The sequence below is a fragment of the Arvicanthis niloticus genome, chromosome 23, assembly GCF_011762505.2.
Source record: "Arvicanthis niloticus isolate mArvNil1 chromosome 23, mArvNil1.pat.X, whole genome shotgun sequence".
Taxonomy (NCBI): domain Eukaryota; kingdom Metazoa; phylum Chordata; class Mammalia; order Rodentia; family Muridae; genus Arvicanthis; species Arvicanthis niloticus.
The window spans coordinates 29496746-29521373 of record NC_133430.1 but is presented as its reverse complement, the minus strand read 5'-3'; the positions used below and the strand labels follow the sequence as shown (position 1 = coordinate 29521373).

The 24628-nt window shown below is 45.5% G+C and overlaps 1 long non-coding RNA gene across 3 annotated transcripts; it reads left to right on the top strand.

Annotated features, from left to right (window-relative positions):
- The first annotated feature begins 1103 nt into the window (after window positions 1-1103).
- On the top strand, window positions 1104-24604 carry LOC143436931 (uncharacterized). 3 transcript variants are annotated; one of them, XR_013106672.1, is made up of 4 exons: window positions 1104-1539; window positions 11879-12054; window positions 15146-15273; window positions 22334-24604. It is a non-coding gene; the product is annotated as an uncharacterized LOC143436931 (long non-coding RNA). The 3 variants fall into 3 exon arrangements; XR_013106674.1 differs by lacking the exon at window positions 1104-1539 and adding an exon at window positions 8567-9167; XR_013106673.1 differs by lacking the exon at window positions 1104-1539 and adding an exon at window positions 9230-10143.
- The last annotated feature ends 24 nt before the right edge of the window (window positions 24605-24628 follow it).

Sequence of the window (24628 nt, the reverse complement as noted above, 5' to 3'; positions counted from 1 at the left end):
TGTGTCAGACTTCCCATGTATATAACATACATGTGCACACACATGTGTGAGGTCAAGATCTTTGTTCCTTGGTGATTTTTACACAAATGGCTGACCACATTGCTCTGTGGTTGTTTGTCTGGAATAGTCCAAGCTGCCCTTCCCCTCAGGGGAAAGCATCCTTGCTTGTTTTTCTAGCTTTCTGGATAATACTCTGTGTGGGGATAGGGCATCCACAGCTGGTTCTGTAGCTTCCTGTCCTCCTTGGCTCTCACTGGGGAGAATGAGCCAGCTTTTATAGTCAATGGCATATGACTGCCTAATTCTAGGGGCCACCACCCACTCTCAGAGTGTGTTAGCCCTGCCTGCTGGGCAGTCGGGGTGTCTCCAATGGTTATCACACAGATAATCCTGCAGGGACCATGCTGTCCAGGCCTTTCTGCATGCCTGTGAATAATTTTTCGGGCATTGTTTCCTCAGGTGAAACCGGTGGGTGGACAGAAATACATGCACACTCCTCTTGCTGGACTGGGCCCCAATGTGGGAGGGTGGCTTAGGGTTCCCTGTCTGCTCAGGCTTAGCCCAACCCATCCCAGTAGCACACATCTCCCACGTGACTGCTGGCTGGGCTGCTGTTTCCAGGAAATCGATTGTAAAGAGCGCTGAGTGTCACTGGCTCACTAACTGGAGGCCATCCAGGGAGTAGATTAAATTGTAGGGGAAAAAAAATCTTATCCTGAGCTCAAGATGGCTGGTAATGGGAGTCCTGTGGTGACCTTCCTGGAGAAGTTAAAAGAATACAGGCACTTTTAACCACTCCCTTGTTCACCGTCTCTAATCCACCTGGCAGAAGTGTAGTTCCTCGACCCTTGATGAAACCTCTCTCATGAGCAGGCCTGGCTGCTAGGGTAAGGCCTGGTCTGGGGTCCAGACTGTCTTTGTAGCCGGAGGCTATCAAATCCTCGTCACCAAGTCCCAGACTGGTGGCTCCTCCTGGCTGGGTACAGCCGTATCCTACCCAACACAAACCCAGGTGCCAGGACTGATTCCTGCCTTTCCTGACATTCCAGAACAATCAGGTCCTCAGCCTGCCTGCTCAGTCTAAGGACCAGAGAGCCCTTAGGCGGGGCTTGTTTCTTTGGGCCAGGTGAAGCAGGTTTTTTTTTCTTCTGAGAAATGGTAGGCTACATTGCAGAGGGGCCGCCTGTCTCCCTTTTCCCTAAGGGGAGAAGAGGGATGTGGGTGGGGAGCTGCTGAGCCGTGGGCGCCGCCTGATCGCATCCGCAGTGGTAACGCAGCCCATCACCTTAAGTGCAAAGGCAGCCGCGTCCACGTCCACGTGCTTCATCATCTGCAAATTCCCTCATCGAATCTTTACCCTCACGCCAGCATGATTAGTAGCTCTCATTAGTTTTACACATATAATACGAGGCTGGGTCATTTGTTCAGTTGTCCCAGCTGGTAGGTGACAAAAGCAGCCTGCTATCTGATCCCAGAGCCCCGTCACTGGATGGAGCTGCTTCTCTTCTGTGACCAGTCCTCGGCCAGTAGGATCTCCAGGTAAGCCTGCATTAGCCTCTCAGTGTGGCTTTGCCCCGCACACTCACACCACACACACACACACACACACATACACACGCACATGCGCGCGTGCACACACACACACTCTGGTCGGTACCCTGCCTCTGAGATCTAGGGGAACTCAGGGGTTTGGTCCTACTCGGATTCTGCATCTTTCTCTTAGAACAACTCTGTGCCTGGTACAAGAGTCCAGTGAATGAAGACAGAGTAAACCCAGCACTTCACACAGTCTGCTGTCTCCCCCAAGCCCTGGTACAGCTGCTCAGGTAATCTCCACTGCTGAGCAGAGAATCCTAGGGGTGAATTACTGCTTTTATTAAGACGTGGCTTTTTCGTGCTGTGGACGTAGCTTATCCAGTAGAACGTTTGCCTAGTATTCGTGAACGCTCTGGGTTTGACCCCCAGCAGGTCACAAACGGGACACAAGTAATACACACTTGCAATCTTGGCTTTAAGGAGGTGGAGGCAGGACGATCAAAGTTCACGTTCATTGTCAGCTACACGTGAGTTCACCGCCAGCCTGAGCTACATGAGACCCTATCCTTTAAAAAATATTTTAATGCACTTTTATTTTTTAATGTGTATGGCTGTTTTTCCCCTGTGTGCATATGTCTGTGCAATACATGCATGCCTAGTGCCCTTGGAGGCCTGAAGAAGGTGTAGCATCCCTTGAACTTAGGGGTACATGAGCTGTCGTGTGGGTCCTTAGCCAGTATCTGGGTGTGGCTGTTCACACTTTAATCCTGGGCAGAGGCAGGAGGTGGATCTCTGAGTTTGAGGCCAGCCTGGTCTACAGAGTGAGTTCCAGGACAACCAGGGCCACACAGAGAAACCCTGTCTCAAAAAACAAACCTGAGTCCTCTGAAGAACCACAAGTCCTCCTAATGGCTGGGCCATCTCTCCAGCCCCCGTAAGACCCCATTTCAGAAAGCGAAACCAAAACAAACAGCAATGAGCAGTGGGTGTTTATGTGTTGACCTGGTCTCCTGGGTTCAAGCAATCTTTCTCCCTGGTAGCTGTAACAACAAGCATAAGTCGCATGTCTGGCTCATGATGTGAGTGTGAATAATTAACTGTCAGACAAGAATACCATGGTACCAATCATACCAATCGATACAAAGATGCCCTACATCTTTTTTTTCTTTATTTGAGACAGATTTCTCTATGTAACATAGCCCTGGCTGTCCTAGACTTGCTTTGTAGACCAGGCTGGCTTCAAACTCACAGAGACCTGTCTGCCTCTGTCTTCTAGGCATGTGCCACCATGCCCAGTGGGATGTTCTATTATCTTATTCTAGTAAAAATAAAGCAGGTTAGGGCTGGTGAGATGACTCAGATGGCTCAGTGGTTAGGAACACTTACTGTTCTTGCAAAGGACCTGCATTCAGTTCCTAGCACCTGCATGGAAGCTCTCAATCATTGGTAACTCCGGTTCTAGGGTAACTTGACACCCTCTTCTGGCTTCAGTGGTATCAGGCCTACACCTACAACAGGCAAAAGACTCCACAGATAAAAAATAAATACAGCAGGTCAGGGGCTGACTGGTCAGGTGACTCCAGTGGTCACGTGCTTGCTGCCCAAACTTGAGCACCTATGTCATTCCTAGCACCCCTGTGAAAGGATTGGAGTGTCGGTTAACACTTGTAATTTCAGTGCTTGGACCTGGACACAGGGGGATGGATCCCTTGGGCTTGCTGGCCAGCCTACCTAATTTAATTGGTGAGCTCCAAGTCCCGCAGAGAGACCTTGGCTCAAAAAAATCAAGGTGGTTGGGGCGGTGGTGGCACACACCTTTAATTCCAGCATTTTCAAGGCAGTGGCAGGCTGAGCTCTGTGAGTTAGAGGCCAGCCTGGTCTACCTAGGGAGTTCCTGAACAGCCAAGGCTATACAGAGAAGCACTGTCTAGAAAAACAAAAAACAGACAAACAAAAAGAACAGTAACAAAAAATCAAGATGGGTGGCATTCCTGAAGATGATATCTGAAGTTGACCGATGTCCACACCCTGCACTTAGAGGTGTAGATAGATTTATTTAGTGTCTGTATGTGGTGCAGGTATTGAACTTGGGGCCTTGCCCATGTTAGGCAAGCACTCTACCATTGAGCTACACCCAGGCCCCCATCCTGTACACACACACACACAGACACACACACACACATACACACACACATACACACACACACACACACACATATACACATACACACACACACACAGAATAAACATACAAGGTTATAAGGCTATAACAGTGAGACACCATTTTATTAATGAAACAAAAAGATTCTCTGTGAGGTGGTTAACAGATGATTTTCATTGTTTTCCTTGGCTTATCTGTTTCCTGCTTCTTTTTCAATGAATATCAATTATTCTCACGATTTTAAAGAGCAATAAAAATAAATCAACTCCAGACTGTTTGTGCTTTTTCCTCCCCTCATCCCCCAACCCAACAGCTCTCAAAAAATATGCATATATATGTCAATCATTACAACACTCTCAAATATTCCCTTCCTCTCCCTCTGTCACTTTGACAACTGGGTTGAGGGGAGGGGCCCTGTTACTCCCAGAAGCCCCCTGCTGACTAGTGGATGGAGAGAAGGCTGTGGCCTTCTGAGAGCACCTGAAGGTCTCCTCCCCTCCCTCTCCACTCCCTTCTTCTCTGGCAAACCATGTATACCTGGGTGGTCTTTCTAGTTATTATTTGTTTCTGTGATGCTGGCCTTAGAGGTCAAGGAGCTCTGACCCTCTCTGGTTGTCTTGCTGGTGCCAATCTGGAGCCCGGGAACACATGGCACGGTGTGGGACTCTTCTCCACTGCTGGAATGAAAACTGGCCTCATTGTGGTAAAATTAAGTGTGGCAGATTTGCAGTCGCAGGTGCCTGCCCCTCTGCTGTGCAAGCAAAAGCAATGCCTTAGGGCACAGCCATGCTGGTCCCTTCTGGAAGGCTTCAGGGAAGGGAAGGAAACCAGGAAACCATGGAAACTGGTTCTTCAGAGCATCTATTGGACATGTGGCTGGAGCCTGTATTGGCCCACTCTTGCCTCTTAGTATACCTTCCCAAGGTACATAGGAGCAACTCAGGCAGAGAAAGCGCACGTTCGAGGAGGTTGACTCTAGAGAATCTGAGGGTGATCATCTTGAGAGAGAAGTGAGTACTGGCTTCTCCCTAAGAGTAAGTACACTGCCTGGGCACCCCAGAACACTGACTCCTCAGGATCAGATCATTTTGGGGGAAGGAAAGGTTTTCTGAAGTCTTGCAAGTTTAATGATGAGCCACTGAGTTTTCATTCCCACCGTCAATACAGAGCTGTTCAAAAGAGGCAGCTAGGATCTAGGACACCTGCCTTGGCCCTGAAAGACTAGGATTCAAGGAAAGGAACAGCGGGCCCTTCAAGTCACTCAGACCCCACCTTTCAATAAAATCCCTGGAGATATTGGGCCTGGCCACCTGGAAAGAGCTCCTGTCTCCTAAGGCTTTTTACAAACAGGATGGATGGAGTTGGTACCTGGCATTCTTCTTAGCTCTGTTCCCAATTACCAGGCCATCTTGGCCAAGTGACTCCTCCCAACCCCCAGACCTTCTACCCACATAGTGTAGTGCAAAGACAGGCTTGAAAGAGCGTGGCTGAAGAATGCCCAGCTGCCTGCCAACAACATTTCTGTTCTACATGGGAATATGGTGGTAAAGTTCTATGACCCAGTATAACCTGGTGTGGCTGCAGGACTCAAAGTGTGATCGGTAGTGACACCATGTGGACACAGTGGGTAACTGCATTGGCTTGCACAGACCCTCAGGGTGACTTCCAGCTTCCTTCATTAAGGGAAGAGGAGCTGATTGCAATTAATCACATTCATCATCTTATTCGGGGAGCTGTCTTGGAGCTGGCAAAGAAAATCCCAAATCAGAAGACAATCTTCCAGCCAATATCTCCCTGCTGTAAGCCTTCAGCTAGACACCTGTTTTGTTTAAATTTTCAAATACCGGCTTGATAGAAGAGTCTGGTGTAACGAAGGGAGAGTAACGGTAATCACAACGTTAATAAAAATTTAACAGGCTGTTTACTCTTGCCACGATTCTCACTGGCATCACCTCATTTCAAGTTCCCAACAGCCCTGGGTGGTACTTACTCATGTCCCCAATTTTCAGATGCAGAATGTGAGCTGTCTGGGAGGGAAAACTAGATTTCAAATCTACACAGTCTGACATCAGACTCCATTTTCCTCTTTGTCTTGTTCTGAGTCAGAGTCCTACCAGGTATCTCAGGCTGGCCTCGGATTCAAAATCTTCATGCCTCAGTCTCCTGTGTGCCAGGACAAGAGGCTCTTGGGACAACGCCCAGATGGCCCTAGTTCCCTCCTTCTCTTCCTCCCTTCCTCCTTCCCTCCTTAAAAAAGTTGGGCATGGGGCACATATTTGTAATCCCAGTTCTTAACAGGTAGATCCCTGGGGGCTCACTGGCCAAGAAAACTGACCCTGACCAAACAAAAAGTAAGAGGCTGGGGAGAGAGCTGAGTCGGCAAACAGGAGGACCTAAGTATGAATGAAACAAAACAAACAAACAAAACCAAGGATGACATGCCTTGTAAACTCAGTTCTGGAGGTAGAGACTCCTAGAGCGCTTACCAACCAGCTTAAGCTAACTGGTGAGCACCAGGGCCTATTGTAAAAACAACAAAAACAAAACAAACAAACAAAAACGAGGTCTCAAGACAAGGTAGGGGGCTGGAGAGATGGCTCAGCAGTTAAGAACACTGACTGCTTTTCCAGAGATCCTGAGTTCAATTCCCAGCAACCACATGGTGGCTCACAACCATCTGTAATGGGATTCAATGCCCTCTCCTGGTGTATCTGAAGACAGCTACAGTGTACAATAAAGAAATCTTTAAAAAAAAAAAAAAAGGTAGAAATTATTCTTGTGGATGAGATCCAAGGTTGACCTCTACCATCCACCCTCATGCACATCTGTTTACACACAAACACACACACAAGCACATATGCACTCACGCACACATAAAAGGGGTGTGTGTGTGGAGTGAGATGGCTTAGCAGGTAAAGAGTGCTGCTTCAAAGCCTGAAGACCTGAGTTGTTCCCCATGACCTACAACAAAGAAGGAGAGAACCGACTCCCCCAAGTAGTCCTCTGAGCGCCACGTGCACACCTCAGTGCTCACCTCTCTCCAGATACATAAAACATGTAATTAGAAGAAAAGCAAAGAAGAAGCAGCTTGGATGTTTGAGAGGCAGAGGCTGGCAGGTCTCTGGGAGTTCAAGGTCAGCCTGGTGTACATAGCTTCAGGCTAGCCCAGGGTGCTCTAGTGGTGGAACTGTTTGAGAAGGATTAGGAGGTGTGGCCTTGTTGGAGAGGGTGTGTCAGCAGCTTTGAGGTTTTAAAAGACAAGCAGCATGCTCAGGTAGCTCTCTTTGTCTGCCTTTCAGCTATTGCTGCTGCACTATCCCTGTCTGCCTGACGCCACCCCGCCATCCTCCTCATCATGGTGGTCATGGGTGCTAAACCTATAAAATCCAAATTAACACTTTTTTGTTTGTTTGTTTGTTTGTTTTGTTTTTGTTTTTGTTTTTCGAGACAAGGTTTCTCTGTGTAGTCCTGGCTGTCCTGGAACTCACTCTGTAGACCAGGCTGGCCTCGAACTCAGAAATCCACCTGCCTCTGCCTGACAAAATTAACGCTTTCAGTTATAAGCTTGTCTTGGTCATGACATGTTTTTTAATCACAGCAATAGAAAAGCAAACAAGGAAAGGTCAAAGCTGTTTGCTGAAAGCTGTATTCCCAAGGGCTTTCTGGTCCCACAGCCTTCATTCTCAGAGCCATTCAGAGCTGAGAGTCCCATGGCTCTGTTCCTGTAGAAGGGTCTCATTGGGACTGGCCCTGTGAGTGCCTCCCACAGACTTCCTGCAGAGCACGGCTGAGCCAGTCACTGTGGTGTCTTTTTGGGCTCTTGGAGTGCCTCCTGGAGGAACAAGGGGCTCTCAGCAGGAAGTTGGAAGGGATGCTGAGTTTTAGGGAGAGCAAAGATGGAGCCCAGATTATTGACCTGTATGGAGATGCATTTGAAGAGGAGAGAACCACAGAGAAGGCCTCTGCAGAGCCCAGGGATCTCCTAAGGAAGACATTTCATTGTCTGACACAGCCAGGGAGGGCAGTCCTGTTTCCTCCATTCTCCCAGCTCCTTCTCCTTTTCCTCTTCCTTCTCCTCTTCTTCCTCCCCCTCCTCTATCACTTAGACCCTGAAGGCTAGTAGCAAGTGGGGTGGAGGTGTTTGTATGAGAGACCGACAGAACTTTTTATACCCACATCTCTAGAGACCAGTGGCCTCCAACGCCATGCCTCAACAGGGCAGGAGCAGATTCATCTCTGAAGGAAGATGAAAGTTGTCACTTGCTGTCTTTGACTGGATGCTTGAACACCCTGAGGATCAGTGGATTTTATGACCTGAAAGGTCCATGGACTGGGAGTGAGCATGGACCAGCTAAAACAAAGGGGTTGCACTAGGTCACATCCCAGGCCATGGGGGTGTGGGGTGTGGGTGGGCGCCTCAGACTTTGTCAAATGAGCCTGGTAGATCTTCACATTTTGTACCTGTGGCCTCCAAAGGCAGGGCCTTCAGGTTCCTGATCTCTCTCAGCTGTCCTTTAGAACTGAAGAATCTTTACTGCTTTTATTTATTTATTTATTTATTTATTTATTTATTTATTTTTATTTCCTATCTGTCTGGAAATGACAGAGATCTGTGGTAACAAAAAGAGGACTCCTTGTTCCAGTGCAGAACGCCCACACCCTTCGAACTCTTCACCCAGCCTTGGCCTGACTTCACCCGGGAGTGGGAGAGGGAGGGGACAGGGAGGCTGGGCCCTGGCCTGAGGACAAGAAGCTCCTCTGCCTGGGAACAAAAGCTTTTTTTTTCTGGAAAGCTTGGTGCTAGTCAGGCAGATGGGGGAGGGAAGGCAGGAGGGAACGTGGGGACAGTTCTAATGAAAATGTCCCCAGGGTGATAGAGCTGTGATCTGAGAGTCTTTTAAAAGTCTGGTTAGCTATTGAAAAACAATTGGCTGGCTCCTAGTCTTCCACTCTCCAGTCCTTGCACCAAGCTGAGGACTGACTCTGTCCTTAAAGTGGCAGGCATTATGGCTGGAATGTAGTCAGCTGGCTGGGTGCCTGCCAGCTGTGCTAAAAGTCCTTTGTTTGACCCCCAGGATTACGTAAACTGGATGTAATGGTACATGGTAATCCCAACACCCAGGAGGTGGTGGAGGCAACCAAGCATTTAAGGTCATCCTTGGCTACACAGTGAGTCCCAGGCTAGACTGAGTTACATGAGCCTCCATCTCTCAAAGACAACCAAACCAACCTACCAAGTAAGCAAACAAAAAAGAGACAGGGCTGGAGAAAGAGCACAACGTTGTCTTGCAAAGCACCTGAACCTAGTGGGAAAAGCAAAAGCTGGGTGTGTGCTCAGGGAGCCTTATGGAGAGACAGGGGATCCCTGGGGTCCACCAGCCAGGCAGCCTTGTCTGATCAGTCAGCTCCAGGTCCCAGTGGAAGACTTTGTCTCAAAAAACAAGGTGGATGCCTCCTGAGAAGTGATATGGTAGGTTGTCCTCTGCTTCATGCATTTGAGTACAGACACAGACACACAGATAGACAGACATTATCTATCTATCTATCTATCTATCTATCTATCTATCTATCTATCTATCTTTAAAAACTAGATACTTTTATGTGCATGCTTGTTTTGCCTATATATATATATCTGGGAAGCTCTTAGGACCCCTGCTTCCCAGTGCAGTCAGAGCAGGGACTCTGGATCTCCCCTTTGTTTCAGCAGAGTATCAGTTAATCATGTAGACAGGACAGTAAGACATGCATGCAAGAGCTAAGCAAGCTCATTCTGCATAGCCTGCTAGAGAAGGCACCTACTTCTTAAACCTGTCTCCCTAAGGTTTCAGGTACTTAAAATCTTTGTCATCAGAGCACCGTGTGTGTGTGTGTGTGTGTGTGTGTGTTTGTGTGTGTGTGAGTGTGTGTGTGTTTGCTTTTTTTGTTTTTTGTTTTGTTTTCTTGGGTCTTGGCACAAAGAAGAGTCCCCACCCCCAGGAAATGGATTTCAGGTTAGCTTCTGAAAATAGCTTAATAACTACCTAATTGTGAACAAGTGGCTGTCAGTTGGCTTGGCCTGAAAAGCCCAGGAGAGCAGCAGTGTGGCCTTTCTAGGGCCCTTACTCTCCTGGAGCATGTTTGTCTTAGGAACATCTCAGGAGTAGATAAGTTAAATGGAACCAGCAAGGCATCATGGTCTGAAAACTGGTGCTCCTCCCAAAGTCGTATGTGGAAAACTAACCCAGCAATGCCATAGTCCCAAGAGGCAGTTCCTTTGAAAAGTAATTAGTAATTAATAAGTTCTGACCCAAGGAATGGATTTAGGCCCTTAAATATGAGGCTGAGGGAGGTTGCTGGCCTCGTGTGCATTTGAAGACCTATGGAAGGTATTATATATGAGAAATGAAGCCCTTGGCATAGAAAAATCTGCTGATGCCTTGATTCTGGACTTTTCAGCCTCCTGAAAGGTGAGCAATAGTTTTTGTTGTTTGTTTTTAAATTAATTAATCAAGACAGGGCTTCTCTGTGTAGCCCTGGCTGTCCTGGAACTCACTCTGTAGACCTGGCTGGCCTTGAACTTAGAGCTCTGTCTGCCTCTGCCTCCTGAGTGCTGGGACTAAAGGCATGCGCCACCACTGCCCGGCAAGCTTTGTTTATAAGTCCTTGCCTAGTCTAAGGTAATTTGCTATGGTAGCCTAAAGAGACCAAGATACATGGTGCTAAATGTTTTGGGCTAGATAATTCCTCATTGAAGAGGCTGTGCCACATGTTGGAGGATGCCATGTGTCTCCCTGGCTTCCATTGGTAAAAGCCCAACAGGTGCTCCTTCTCATAAACTCAAAACTATGGCTAGACACTGCCACATGCGCCTTTAGGGTCCAGTAATCTGTTTGGGGACCATGGCAATTAGTACTGCCCGTTCAGTGATCAGCTGAGGAGATCCAGAGAGAAGCTGGGCTACACATTCCCAAAGGAAGTTGAATTCCAGGCAGAAGAAAGGCTAAGTCTAGCAAGCTCTGTGACAGTTTCTGCTCTTTTAGTTGTAACGAATGGTACCCAGGAATGCTGGTACAGACCTTCGATCTCAGCATTTGGGAATTCAAGGCCAGCCTCAGCTGTGATGAGGACAAGGCCAGCTTATACTACCTAAGACCCTATCTTAAACAAACAAACAAACAAACAAAGGAAGAAAAGAAAATTCACCTCAAAATGGCTTAAACGTGGGGAGTCAGATGGCAGGGGTTGGACAAAGCTCTGGTTGAAGCTGAACTTGAAGCGACTCAAATGTCATCTCCAGAACTTCTTTTTATCTGTGGACTCTGGTCCTCTCCATCTGTTTCCTTCAAGGGGTGGATGGTTGTGAGTGTTCCAGGCCTAACTCCCACCATTTGAAACTTGAGTGGGAGCAGTGGTGGCCTAGACCTTTAGTCTCAGCACTTGGAGGCACAGGGTAGCCTGGTCTACAGCGTGAGTTCTAGGACAGCCAGGGATATGCAGAGAAACCTTGTCTTGAAAAAAAACAACCAAGAAAGAAAGGAAGGAAGGAAGGAAGGAAGGAAGGAAGGAAGGAAGGAAGGAAGAAAGAGCTAATGAACTTGAGAACACAAGAAGTGGTTTTTTTTTTCTTCTTCTTCTCTTTTCTTCATTCTGTTGCCCAGTGAAGTTTTCATGGTACCTGATTGGCTAATTTGAGCATAGATCTAACTCAAGCAAAACACCCTGGCCGGAGAAAGTGATGGTTTAATTGGCCTAACAAGTTACATGGTCTCCTCTGGACCTAAGAGTAGAATTATCTCTGCCTATAGGGCATCAAGGATGTTCTGAGAGGAAAATCAGGTACAACATCTAGAAGATGGGTGAAGGATTTGAGATGACAGAGACAAGAGGCAGCAACTACTGTCTTTGTAAACAGTTTCCTCTGAAATGGGTCAAGGTGAGAGCTGACAATGTATGGTAGACCTCACTGTGTAGCTATGTAAGGTGTGTGCCAGAAGCTAACCAAAGCTGCCCTCAGATGTCCCACAAATTCTCTCATAGGTGTCTTTGGGATAAATTAGCAACAAATGGCCTTCATCCAGATGTGTCTCCACAGCAGACTCTACCAGAAACTTCCCTTTCTTTTTCCATAGGTGCATTTAAAAAATTAAAAAAAAAAAAAAAAAAAAGAAATGTACATGGGTGTTTTGTTTTGTCTGTTTGTAGGTCTGTGCATCACATGCATGTCTGGTACCTGCAGAGGCCAAAAGAAGAGCAGATCACCGGGGACTACAGTTACAGATGGTTGCAGCCTGCCTTGTGGATGCAGGGAATTGAACCCAGGTTCTCTGTAAGAGTAGCCAGTGCTCTTAATGGATGAATCATCTCTCCAGCCCCTGCAGGTGCATATTTATAATGGGACCAGTAGTTATCCATCTGGGGCTAGCAATCTCTGGCCTCCCTGCCAGAGATGTGACCATGGAACTGCATTACACTGTATGAGCCGAAGAGATGGGAATTCCTGCTTCTTAAGTCTCAGTAGTTTGTCTAATCCAGACATCTTTTCCTCTCCTTGAGTCAGAGGAAGGATTTGCCGGAGGGAGATCCAGCTTTGAGCATGCAAGTGAAATATATCCTAGAAGATGTAAAAACAAAATAAAACAAAACCTGGTTTTCTGAATGACCACATGGAACAGAGGCTCCTGCCAACTTGGAATGAATTCCTCAAGTGAGAAAGGCTTTTCGAAACCATTAAATTACTGTGCTTCATCCATTCTAAAAATCCGACTTTCCCCCTTACTTGACTGTCTTTGAAAGTGTACCACCATTGGCCAGACAGTGACCAGAGTCCACTCTTAAAATATGCCAAGTCCTAGGACATTTTAAAAAAAACATCTATCTATCTATCTATCTATCTATCTATCTATCTATCTATCTATCTATCTACTGTATGTGAGTACATTGTAGCTGTCTTCAGACACACACACCAGAAGGGGGCATCAGATCTCATTACAAATGGTTGTGAGCCACCATGTGGTTGCTGGGAATTGACCTCAGGACCTCTGCAAGAGCAGTCAGTGCTCTTAACTGCTGAGCCATCTCTCAAGCTCAACATTTTTTTTTTTTTTTTAAATGAGAGTCTTGGTGGGAAAAAAAAAAACAAACTCCTGTTTGTGTAAATAAATTAATATGGAGCCAACATATAAAATGCAGAGATCCTTGTGAGGAACAGTAGTTTATCAATAAAGATTTAGAATACTGGGTAGAGAAGAACTGTGCCTATATTTATTCCAGTGGCCAGGCACTCTTTTTCTCCTATTTCAATCCGGAAACTATCTCTTGATTACTTCATAACTCCCACGGGCTAATACAATAGCAACACATCCCCTTGTTAGCTAAATACTGTTGTGTGTGATATTATTCTTTTTGGAGCACCACGCCATTGTCCTATTTCTGCCCTTCCGCAACTGGGTTTCCTAATATTATTTGTTTGTTACCGAGGCTACGTGTACATCCTGGTAACTGCATTTCCCATGAAAGTGGTGTTTTGTCTTCTTTTTATACAGAGCCTATGTGCTCCTTATCTCAGAGACTGTCTTTGGCCAAAGGTAATGCTGAAAGAGAGACATTTAAACAAGTAGCCATGGTACCAAAGCCCTTTGGATTTTGAACTAAGCCATTTTCTAGTTTCTTTCCCTGGTTGTAGAGGGAGTTGTTGCCTTGTTTTCCAGACAGCTCAGTCAAAGTCTGGTCCATGTTCATTGCTAAAGAACCCCGTGTTCTAGTCAGTTCAGAGACATGTCCTTCATCTGGGGCCACAGATATTCTGTGAGAAGTTCTTGCCAACCACACCCTTTATTGGCTGTGTCATGAGCATTTCCGATGCTGGAATCAGTGGTTTGCAAGTGGAAGCTTACTCATGGGTCAAGTATGCAGTGTAAAGAAGATGAGAGGGGACTGGAGTGGAGGGGTGTGGCACAAGAGCGTGCAAGCACACGTGGCCAGCCTGGGCACACATGGGAGACTGATTATACTGCTTTTCCCCACCCAGCCAGGAAAACCACAGAGTCAGCAGAGAACATGGGGATAGGGGAGCAGAGGCTGCCAGATGGCCAGGAACAAAGTATATAGAAAAACACCAAACAGAGCCTGGGCTGTACAGCCCAGCTGTAAGACTATGCACATGACGTTTGAGAGACCCTGGGCTCATTCCCACAGTACAAAAACAAAACAAAAACTATTTATTATGGTCCAGCACGTGAGGTAGAGGCAGGGGGGTGAAGCATTAAGGGTCTCAGTGGTACGTAAGACCTTCGCAATAGCAGAGGGACACAGTTCTGCATGGGAAGTGGCAAATCATGGGGCCAGACACTGTATCATCAAAATCTTTTTCTCAAAACCAGTACTCAGAGGAAAGAAAGGCACCAATCCATCTGCTATTGTAATGTTAATTGTTACCCAGGGTAGAGAATGATCTAGCCGAGGGCTACCTTGGCTGCTAGGTTTGAAAGCCAATTATGCCACAAAATATTTTTTAACTAACGCCATAGACTGTGCTCGTTGGTTGCGAAAGTTAACATTTGCACCAATAGTGAATGGGTTTCCTGCAGAGAGGCGAGTTCTCTCTGTATGGGCTTGAGTGGGTTTGGTGCTTGTCACTTCCTGAACATGTTGGATCCTTCTGGTAAGACCAAAAAGTTCTTACCAGAACAACACTTGAAGAATGTCTGAAGGTTGAGGGGAGGACCCTTAGTTTATGAGTGGAATATGGGTGGAATATTTTATAAAAAAAATATGTTATGTCGGGCTGGAGAGATGGCTTAACAGTTAAGAGCACTGACTGCTCTTCCAGAGGACCTGAGTTCAGTTCCCAGCAACCACATGGTAGTGCACAGCCATCTATAATGGGATCTGACGTCATCTTCTGGTGTGTCTGAAGACAGCGACCGTGTACTCACATACATGAAATAAATAAATAAATCTTCAAAAAAATATATGTTATATCACCTAAGTTCCTGTTAGGAAGTGTGATATCATTAGAGGACCCACATCAATGATTCCAAGATGAAAAGTGGCGTGGGAGAGTTGGGCTGTGTGATGCTGAACCAAAGCGGGATCCTTGGCAAAAGCAGCAGGGACTCTTAGCTGCTGAGTCATGTTTCCAGACCCTAGTGTTTTATTTAATGAATTTAGTACGTGTGTGTGCGTGTGTGAGTGTTTGCCCACATGCACACTTGCATATGTGGAGGTCAGTGGAAAACTTTGAGGAGGCGGATCTTGCCTTCAACCTCACTGCAGCAGGCCCTCTTTTGTTTCTCGATTCTGAACCTGTACTGAGGATTCCAGGCTTTCAGAACTGTTTTTTTTTTTTAACCTCTGTCTCCTGAGTGCTGGGATCAAAAGTGTGTGCGCTTACATCTGGCTTTGTTTGTCTCCTCATTGTGTATAAGAACTAAAGCTGTATCCCACCGCACCCTTTCTCTTTCCTGTTAGGTGTCTTGCCACACTGATGGATGGAAAACTATCCTAGAAGGAATCCAGCCCGGAGGTAGCAGGGCCCGCCTCTGACATGAACACATGAAGCGCCACACTCTGAGTTCTCTGTCACACCGGCTTTCTTGGTCAGTCACTCACTGACATCTACTTTCAGGGAAACCACCTTTCTATCTTTGTCCTTTGTGTTTTCTGGATATAAATAGCCTGTTCTGTGTTGGTTTCTTTTCTGGGGGGTGGGAGTGGGTATTTCTATGGGGCAAATTCTCATCGCACAAGAATACAAGGCAGCGTTAAGCTTGGAGCATAGCCATTGTTAGCTCTCTTTGGAGAGCATCTCACAGGGTTCTCTGAAGTGACGCTTTTCTACACTAACGTCTATTAGAAAGCATCTCTGTTTTACATCTTCACCACTATTTTAGGGTTTCATGTACTCTAGGCTAAGCCTCAAAGTCAGTCACTCTGTAGCTGAGGATCGTTTTTCACTTTTGACCCTCTGGTCCCCAGCTCCCAAGTTTCATGAAGCCCAGCTCCTAAGAGGAACCTTTAAAGAGTGGGGTGGTGTACTTCATGTAGGTTGTTGGCCTCATGTAGCCAAGGTTGGCCCTGAACTTCTTATCCTTCCGAGTCACCTCTTGCTTGACACTTGACATCATCTTTTAAGTTCAATTTTTTTTTTTAACATTTATTCTTTTTTTTTTTTTTTTGGTTTTTTGAGACAGGGTTTTTCTGTGTAGTCTTGGCTGTCCTGGAACTCACTCTGTAGACCAGGCTGGCCTCGAACTCAGAAATCCGCCTGCCTCTGCCTCCCAAGTGCTGGGATTAAAGGCGTGCGCCACCACTGCCCGGCAACATTTATTCTTATATACATTTAGTTCTTATACACAATCAGGAAACAAAGCCAGATGTAAGGGCACACACTTTTGATCCCAGCATTCAGAAGGCAGAGGCAGGTGGATCTCTGTGAGTTTGAGGGCAGCCTGGTCTACCTACATAAAGAGACCCTGTCTCAAAAAAAAAAAAAAAAAAAAAGTTCAGAAAGCCCGGAGCTCAGTACAGGTTCAGAATTGAGAAACGAAAGAGGTCCTGCTTCAATGAGGGCATATGGGTGTGTGTTCTGCTTGTATAGATGCCTGTGTACCTTGTATATACAGTGCCCTTGACGACCAGAAGAGGGCATTGGATCTCTTAGGACTGAAGTTATAGAAAGTTGTGAGCTTGGGGCTAGAGAGCTGGCTCAGTGGTTAAGACCACTGACTGCTCTCCCAGAGGTCCTGAGTTCAATTCCCAGTAACCACATGGTGGCTCACAACCATCTGTAATGGGATCTGGTGCCCTCTTCTGGTGTGTCTGAAGAGAGCCACATGACTACTCATATATAGTCATATACTATTAAAATAGATAATTGTAAAAGAAAAAGAAGTTGTGAGCCATGAATATAGGTTCTGTGAACCCGATTCAAGCTCTCTGGAAGAGCAACCAGAAACAGAGAGGGAAAAGGAGAGAGAGGGGAGGGGAGGGGGAGTGGGGGAAGGAGAGAGGAGGGGGAGGAAGGGAAGAGGGGAAGAGGAGGGGAGAGTAATTATATAAGATTTGGAGCAATCACAGGGCAGTGGTGACGCACGCCTTTAATCCCAGCACTTGGGAGGCAGAGGCAGGTGGATTTCTGAGTTCTAGGCCAGCCTGGTCTACAGAGTGAGTTCCAGGACAGCCAGGACTACACAGAGAAACCCTGTCTCAAAAAACCAAAAAAAAAAAAAAAAAAAAAAAAAAAAAAAAGTAGTGTTTCATTCCTTTTATCCCAGCAGTCAGGAGGCAGAGGCAGGAGAATCTTTGTGAGTTTGAGCCAGCCTAGTCTACATAGGATGCTCTAGGACAGCCAGGACTACACAGAGAAATCCTGTCTCAAAAAACAAAACAAAACAAAACAAAAGAAACAAAAAATATATTTAAAAAATAAATATATAATAAATGAATAGTTAAAAGCAAAAGCTTCTCTTCCAGAGGACCTGGGTTTGATTCCCAGCACTCACACAGCCACTCACAACCACCTGTAACTCCAGATCCAGGGGGTCCTGTGCCCTCTTCTGACCTTCCAGACACACAGGGTACATAGGTATACATGTAGGCAAGACATCTATACACATAAAATAAAAATGAAATTTAAAGTAAATACATACATTTACAAGGAGTTTCCTTCCTGGGCAGCCCATCCACCCACCAGGTGGTTGCCCAGCCCACTAGCTACTTGAAGGGAGGAAGGAATCTCTCAGGAATGGTCCCTACAGCATCCTCTAGAGAAGTCTAGCCGCAGGGTTTCTGAATGAAGAGAAGATAGGTTTTTGTTCTGTGTTAGGGACAATGAACCAGATGTGCCTGGATACAGGCTTCTGAGATTTTTTTTTTTTTCTTTTTGCTATTTCACCTGAAGTCTGAAAGAGAAGACACGCTGAACAAATTATGGCATACACCATATAGATTAAAGCAGTTAAGGATGTGCCCGCATCAAAGGGCAATGGGGTATCCGACTCAGGTCCACTTAAAGAAATTTTTTTTTTCAAAAAAATTTGTTCCAGGGGTCAGTTTTGGGGAAGGAACTTAGGTTGTCAGTCTAGACTCTAGGCAGCAAGAGTCATTACCACTGGGGGAGGGAGGGAAGGAGGGACGGAGGGGGGAGAGAGGTGGATGCTGGGAAGTCAGTGTCGATCCTGGTCTGCTGCAAGATCAGTTAAGTGTTCTTAACCTCTCAGCTGGCTCTCCAGCCTCAGGTTGGGTTTTTTGTTCGCTGCTTTTTTTGTTTGTTTGTTTTTATGACTTTGATGCTAAGCACTCAGCTCTCCTCACACTGGCAGTCTGTAGACTTGCTTTGCAAACCTCCCCATCAGGCTTTCTAAGAAAGTACATGGGTACATTCCTTACTCCTTTGGCCCAGGCAGTCTTTTGAGCGTGGTGTTAATGTACACACTTAGGGTCCCCATCTGATTCATAGCAGACTTCCGGGTCGCTCTGAATGTCCAGGGGGCATGGGTCCTGCTATCCACTCCGAGGGCTCCGTTATGAATGCCGATGTGCACTCTTGGGTCGCCACCTTGTTGGTGACACAACAGTCCTCCCTCCAGCCTTCTCTGCTGGTTGGTCTGAGTCAGGAGCAAGACCTTCCTTAGCTGGAGAGAGGCAGCCACGTTGCTCCAAAGCAGACAAAGAAAGACGAGGACGAGGATCCTTTAAACTGGAATGTATAAAACAGAGGTGCAGGCTATGAACACCATGCAGCAATTATGTAGAAAGATTGTGGCACAGGCTCTGGCTGGGCTGCGCCAACCTATCAGACACTGGCAGTGACACGTTCCTACAAGAGCCTTTTAAGAGCTGCTAATTATTTAGATTCCGATAGGAGCTGGGTCTTAAAAGTGATTTTGAACTGATTACAGCTTTTTGAACTGATTGCATCTGTAAGCTAGAAAGGCAGGAATCTATAAAAGCAAAAAAAAAAAAAAAAAAAAAAAACCTTTGATCAAACACAAAGGAATTATCCTAAGTAAAAATATCGTCATTTCACATATACACAGTTGTTCCACACATGTAAACAAGCAATTTCTACACATATCAAAAAGTAAGCAATTATATTCATTATCTCCCCCCCTTGGAACCACACCCTGGATTTCCTTGTATTGCTAGGTATAGCTCCATTGCCGAGCTGTGCTCCCAGCCGTTCCACACCAAATTTCAAGTTGGCTGAGATGAGGGGCCCCTTATAATTCCTTACAGTGTACAGAGTGTTATCAATTCAGTAAGAGAGTATTTACTGAATTGAATTGGTGCATTCGCTGTATTAATAACCAGAGCAAATAATTGTCATTTATTGTGATAATGAAGTGTAGACTGAATGCTGGGGAAGGGAAAGACAAAAGACCATTTGAATAGCTTCAGGGCTGGGGAGACATACCTATTTTTTCCAGAGACCCAAGAGAAATATGCAAATGTTCTTGAGAGGAGAGCCAACCACTCTACATTCCACAGAGACCGTGTTGATTGCTCTGTGGGAGTTGCTAGGCAACCACTTGGTAATTCCCCTTGTAATAGAGATGAGCCTGTCACGTGCTTTCCTGGCTGTATCTGACATGAAGGGACAACAGGTAAAGGACAGCTAAGAACACCTGCACCTGGATGACACAGTCACTCCTGCTGAAGTGTGCCGACACCGGGGAAGATCCTCATGCCCTGTCACAAGTTGCTGCAGGGAGAATTTCATTAAACTCTTAGTGCATGACATTGCAGTGAGTTTTCCCCGATTCACCCTGTGGGCAGATCCTGCGGGTGATCCTGTTATCCCTGACCACAAAGCCTAAGACCAAAAGCATTGCAATTCTGCATGTGCATGGCTGTCACTTCAATGAGGGCTCCAGATCCTGTCCCCTGGCTCTGGCTGGGATGAGGCCTCACTAGATAAAAGCAGCTTTTTAAGTCTTAAAAGGAACACTGGAAACCACAAAGAGACCCAAGTTCTGGGTGAGCAGACTACACTTTTTACACACCCGTAGAAAAGACCTCTTAATAATTCCTTTGTTTGAGTATGATTTCCAAGAAGTATGAGTCCCATAGACAAATAAATGTCTTGTAAAGAATCCACTCCACCATGGGTCTTGACACCATCAACTGCCTTCAAAATAGGTTGAAAGCGAGATAAAGCCTTGGAGGATGGATGTTTTTATCATGTCTCAAATCTTCTTTGATATTTAGGAAGGAATAGTGAATTTGAATTTAAATTAAGAGGAGTGGCTTATTCACTCAAATTTTCAAAAGGTTGCCCTCTTCCCCATTAAAAAGAAAAGCCCTTCATCCTATCACATTTGAGTCTTTGGAGACTGACTGCTGGCTTCTCACTCTTCCATTTGAGTGAGATCTTGGGCTCCAAGATTAGGCAATCAGCCGTAGAAAAGCAAGTTTTAGACTGAGATAAAGCATCCACTCTTGATGAACAACTGGTCAAGACTCCACCCAAACATTGGGGACCCACTAACCCAGCCTGCTGCAGTGGCAGGAGACAGTCAAAAGAGACAATTGAGTCCCTCCCTCTAGCTATCGGGCTGTTGAAACAATGAACTCCAGATAATTAAAATTTCTCCAGGAATCCCCTGTTGAGAGAAGGGAAAGGCTGAAATCCTGACACCCACCACTGTGAGAACTTGCTTCCCAGGAAGACCTTTCACATGGCTCTCAGGGCTTCTCATGTGTATATTTCCTGGCTTATTTAGATTTTCCTGCAGAGGAAGTGGGGAGAAACTAGAGGTCTTTCTCTTCCTGGTTCAGGCAAACTATGAATAAACTTAATTCCCTTTATTAATTTACACACACACACACACACACACACACACACACACACACACACACACACGGGACTTTTGGAAGCCAGAGTTTGAGTGTTGGCCAAAAGCCTCAGGGATGGTTTGACTGAGAATGGCCTCTATAGGCTCATACATTTGATTCCCAGTTGGTGGACCTGTTTAGGGAGGATTAGGAGATGTGACCTCATTGGTAGAGCTGTGTCATTGGGGGTTGGCTTGAGATTTCAGAAGCTCACATGGGGTGGGGGTGGGGGGCGTTTCACTATCCTCACTCTCACTGCCTGCAGATCAGGATGTAAGCTCTCAGCTACAGTTCCAGCACCATGCCTGCCTACCTGTTACCATGCATCTCACCACGATGACCACAGACCAGTCCTCTGAAACTGTTAGCCAGACCCCATTTAAATGCTCAGTGCTTTGTTCCTTTGGGTCCCTTGGCCATGGTGTTTTCACAGCAATATAATAGTGACTAAGACCTCTGTGGTGCTGAGATTACAGGGCATCACATGCCTGGCTTTTTACTTAAGGTGCTAGAGTGAACTCAGATATTGTGCTTTCATGCCAAGCCCTTTCCTGACTGAGTTACCCAGTCTCCTAGTCTTCAAAGATGCAGGGGAAACGATGAAGCAGGTTTGATGAGCCTAAGTGTCCCAGTAATGACACTGCCTTAAACAGGCCCAGCTGGCCAACCCTTAGAGTGATGCCTTCGGGGATCCAGCCTACCTCCCCTTGGAGTGCCGTATATGGAATTCTTAGGAATGCTTGGTCTGTCACACAGACTCTACACATGTCCTCTCTTTTGACATTCTCCAGAGATTCTAAATACCTCAGCCATGAACTAAATCAAATTTAAGGAGGCAATTTTTTTTTTAGAAATTAATTTTTAAAATTATTTTAAAAAAAGATTTATGCCGGGCAGTGGTGGCGCACGCCTTTAATCCCAGCACTTGGGAGGCAGAGGCAGGCAGATTTCTGAGTTCGAGGCCAGCCTGGTCTACAGAGTGAGTTCCAGCCAAGGCTAACAGAGAAACTCTGTCTCGAAAAAACAAAAACAAAAACAAACAAAAAAAAAAAAAAAAAAAAAAAAAAAAAAAAAAAAGAGATTTATTTATTTATTTATTTAATGTATGTGAACACACTGTCCCTGTCTTCAGACACATCAGAAGAGGGCATCAGATCCCATTATAGACAGTTGTGAGCCACCATATGGTTGCTAGGAATTGAACTCAGGACCTCTGGAAGAGCAGCCAGTGCTCTTAACTGCTGAGCCATCTCTCCAGCCCAGCAGATTATTATTTTTTTTTAAAGATTAAAAAAACATTTATTTGTCTGAGTGTTTTGCCTGTGTGTATGTCTGAGCACCGTGGGCGGCCAGCATCTGTGGAGGAGGTCAGCAGAGAACATCAGATCCCCTGGGACTAGAGTTAGAGCTGTCTGCTATGTGGGTGATGGGAATCGTACAGAGGGTCCTCTGAACCAGTGTCTTAAACCTTTGAGCCGATCATCTCTCCAGCTCTTTGAGGGCATTCTTACACAAAAGATCAGGATGGTAAGCAAAAACAAAAAACAAATAAGCAGCCCACAAACGAGTGTTTCCTTCCTTTACTCCTTCCCATCCCTCACCCCTTGCAGGGTCTCATATAGCTCAGGTTGGCCCTGAATGTTCTAGGTACTAGAAGCTGAGTATCTGAGTGTGTAGGGTATGTAAAATACCATCAAGGGGAAAGAAGGCAAGCTAGTTGTTTGGAGGAGTTTCCTGTGTCCGTGTACTCAGAGCTATGCCTGAATGTTAACATCCTGACTGTATCTAAACATGGTCTTTTTCATGATTCTGCTCTTCCAGATTCCCACCTATGAACGCCAGTCAAGAAAAACTTGGTTGCTGAGGGGAAAGAGGCTGTGAGTCCTTCTACTTCTGACCTGTTCATATCTCCATCTGTGTGAGATCCAAGGTCTCTCTTGCCTGCCCATGCTGGAGAGCTGCTTCTTCTCTCAGTATGACTCTGGCACTCCAGGGTGCACGTGTATCCACCACACCATCAAATCCTCTTTGAGAACTCTATGAGCTGGCCAGCACTGAGAATGCTAGGTACTGGTTCAGACTAAAGAGTCTTACAGAGGCCAAGGGAAGTTCAGACAAATGAAATTACTGGCTCCCAAATGCTGGTCCAAGAACGGATCCAGTCCTTATGTTTTTACTGGTCCTCGGTAAAACTGGAGAAACGAGAATGTGAAAAGTTTTGCATGACTTTGGTTTTTGGAGACAGGGTTTAGCCCTGGATGCCCTAGAGCTAGCTTTGTAGACCAGGCTGGCCTCGAACTTAAACCCTCCAGTCTCTGCCTCCCTAGTGCTGAGATCAAAGGTGTGTGCCACCATGACCAACTTAAAATTATCCAATTTTTAAATTGTGAAAATATATCTTATCCTATGTAGATGAGATTCCAAAATGCCCTATCTTTTATAAAATGATAGTGGGGGAAGCTGGGATTTCAAACTTGATCTTTTAGATGCTTTCCTTGATTCCCATTAAAATAACTTCAATATAAAATTCAAGTTTATGCCAGGTGATGGTGGCGCACACCTTTAATCCCAGCACTCGGAGGCAGAGGCAGGTGGATTTGAGTTCCAGGCCAGCCTGGTCTACAGAGCTAGTTCCAAGACAGCCAGGGCTACACAGAGAAACCCTGTCTCGAAAAACAGAAACAAAACAAATAAAGATTCAAGTTTATTTGTCAATTTCCTTTCTTCCCCTCCCTTCCTTTCCTTTCCTTTTTCTTTTTTTCTTCCTTCCTTCCTTTCTGTTTTAGCACTGGGATCTAACCAGGGCCTGGTGTGTGCTAGGCAAGCTCCCTACCACCTTGTCCAGCCCCCACCTCTGTGGTAGCTTTGAATTCCTCTGCTCAAATTATCCTCTGTCTCAGCCTTTCAAGCAGCTAGGATTACAGGAATGCACCACCAAGTCTGGATAAAATTGTTGTTATTTATAAGTACTTGAAAGTATATCACTTCTAGTAGCTCATGCCTGTAATTCCAGCATTCAGGAGGCAGAGGCAGGACAATCACTCAAAGTCTGAAACGAGGTCACCCTGGGTTACAAAATGTGTAACAGACTAGCCAGGACTACATAGACAGACCCTACCTATACATTTTTTTAAAAAGTAAAAACTGATTAAACATATATGCACATACATACTACATACATACATGCTACCTTACATGAGACTAAAAAGTCAAATCCTGATATGGATAGGTGATAGTTTATTGAAGTGGACTGGAAGAAGTTGCTGTTTCTGATTGGCTCTGCTCACAGGGGGAAATCTATTCCCAAACCCTAAAGCAGCATTTAAAGTAGCATGTCTCCCCCTGCTGGAAATGGTGTTGGCAAACTAGGTCTTGAGTTTTCAGAAGTTCTGGGGAGGATTCAGATTGTTAAGACCTGAAAACCAGAAGAGAAACCTGTTCAAAATCTGTTTTTCACCTCAGGGACCTTAGCTCAAACAGGAATCCATGTCCAATGACTACAGGCCTCGGGCACAGGAATCTATCCATACAGGGGCCAATTTACAACCCTAGAATCTCAGTTTTAAAAAGGAAGAAAAAAAGATTTGGCTACCTAACAGTATCTACTTTCATAGACTTCTTCATATAGAATTATAGAGTAAAATAATCATAAAACTATGCCTATCCATAAACACCACTGATTTATTTAGAAATTCAAAGTAGTTGATACAGAATGACCATCTCCTCATATGCAAGGGAAATCTGATTTATTTTCCCTTTTGAAGTTTAAGACAGGTCATTCTTCATGGTTCTGCATATTTCATTTGTTTTTTTTTTTTTCTGCTTATATTATTTCACCTCCATAACTGTAAATCCGACTTTTATTTGTGCTTAAAACTTTACCTGGTTTCCTTCTTCTTCCAACAATGACTCAAGCTGAATAATTTTTCTCCTTTGCTTTTATTGATTTGTCCATTTTTCTGGCACTAACATTCATTCTCTCATGTTGGTTATTAGACCATTTTATTTCATGTGTTTGATTTTTGAGGTGTTTGAGAGCCAGGCTCATTTTAGTTAGGAGTGTCTTCCCGTTAAGAGTTCGGGTTTTGCTGTGTGATGGGCACAAACTTCAGTTCT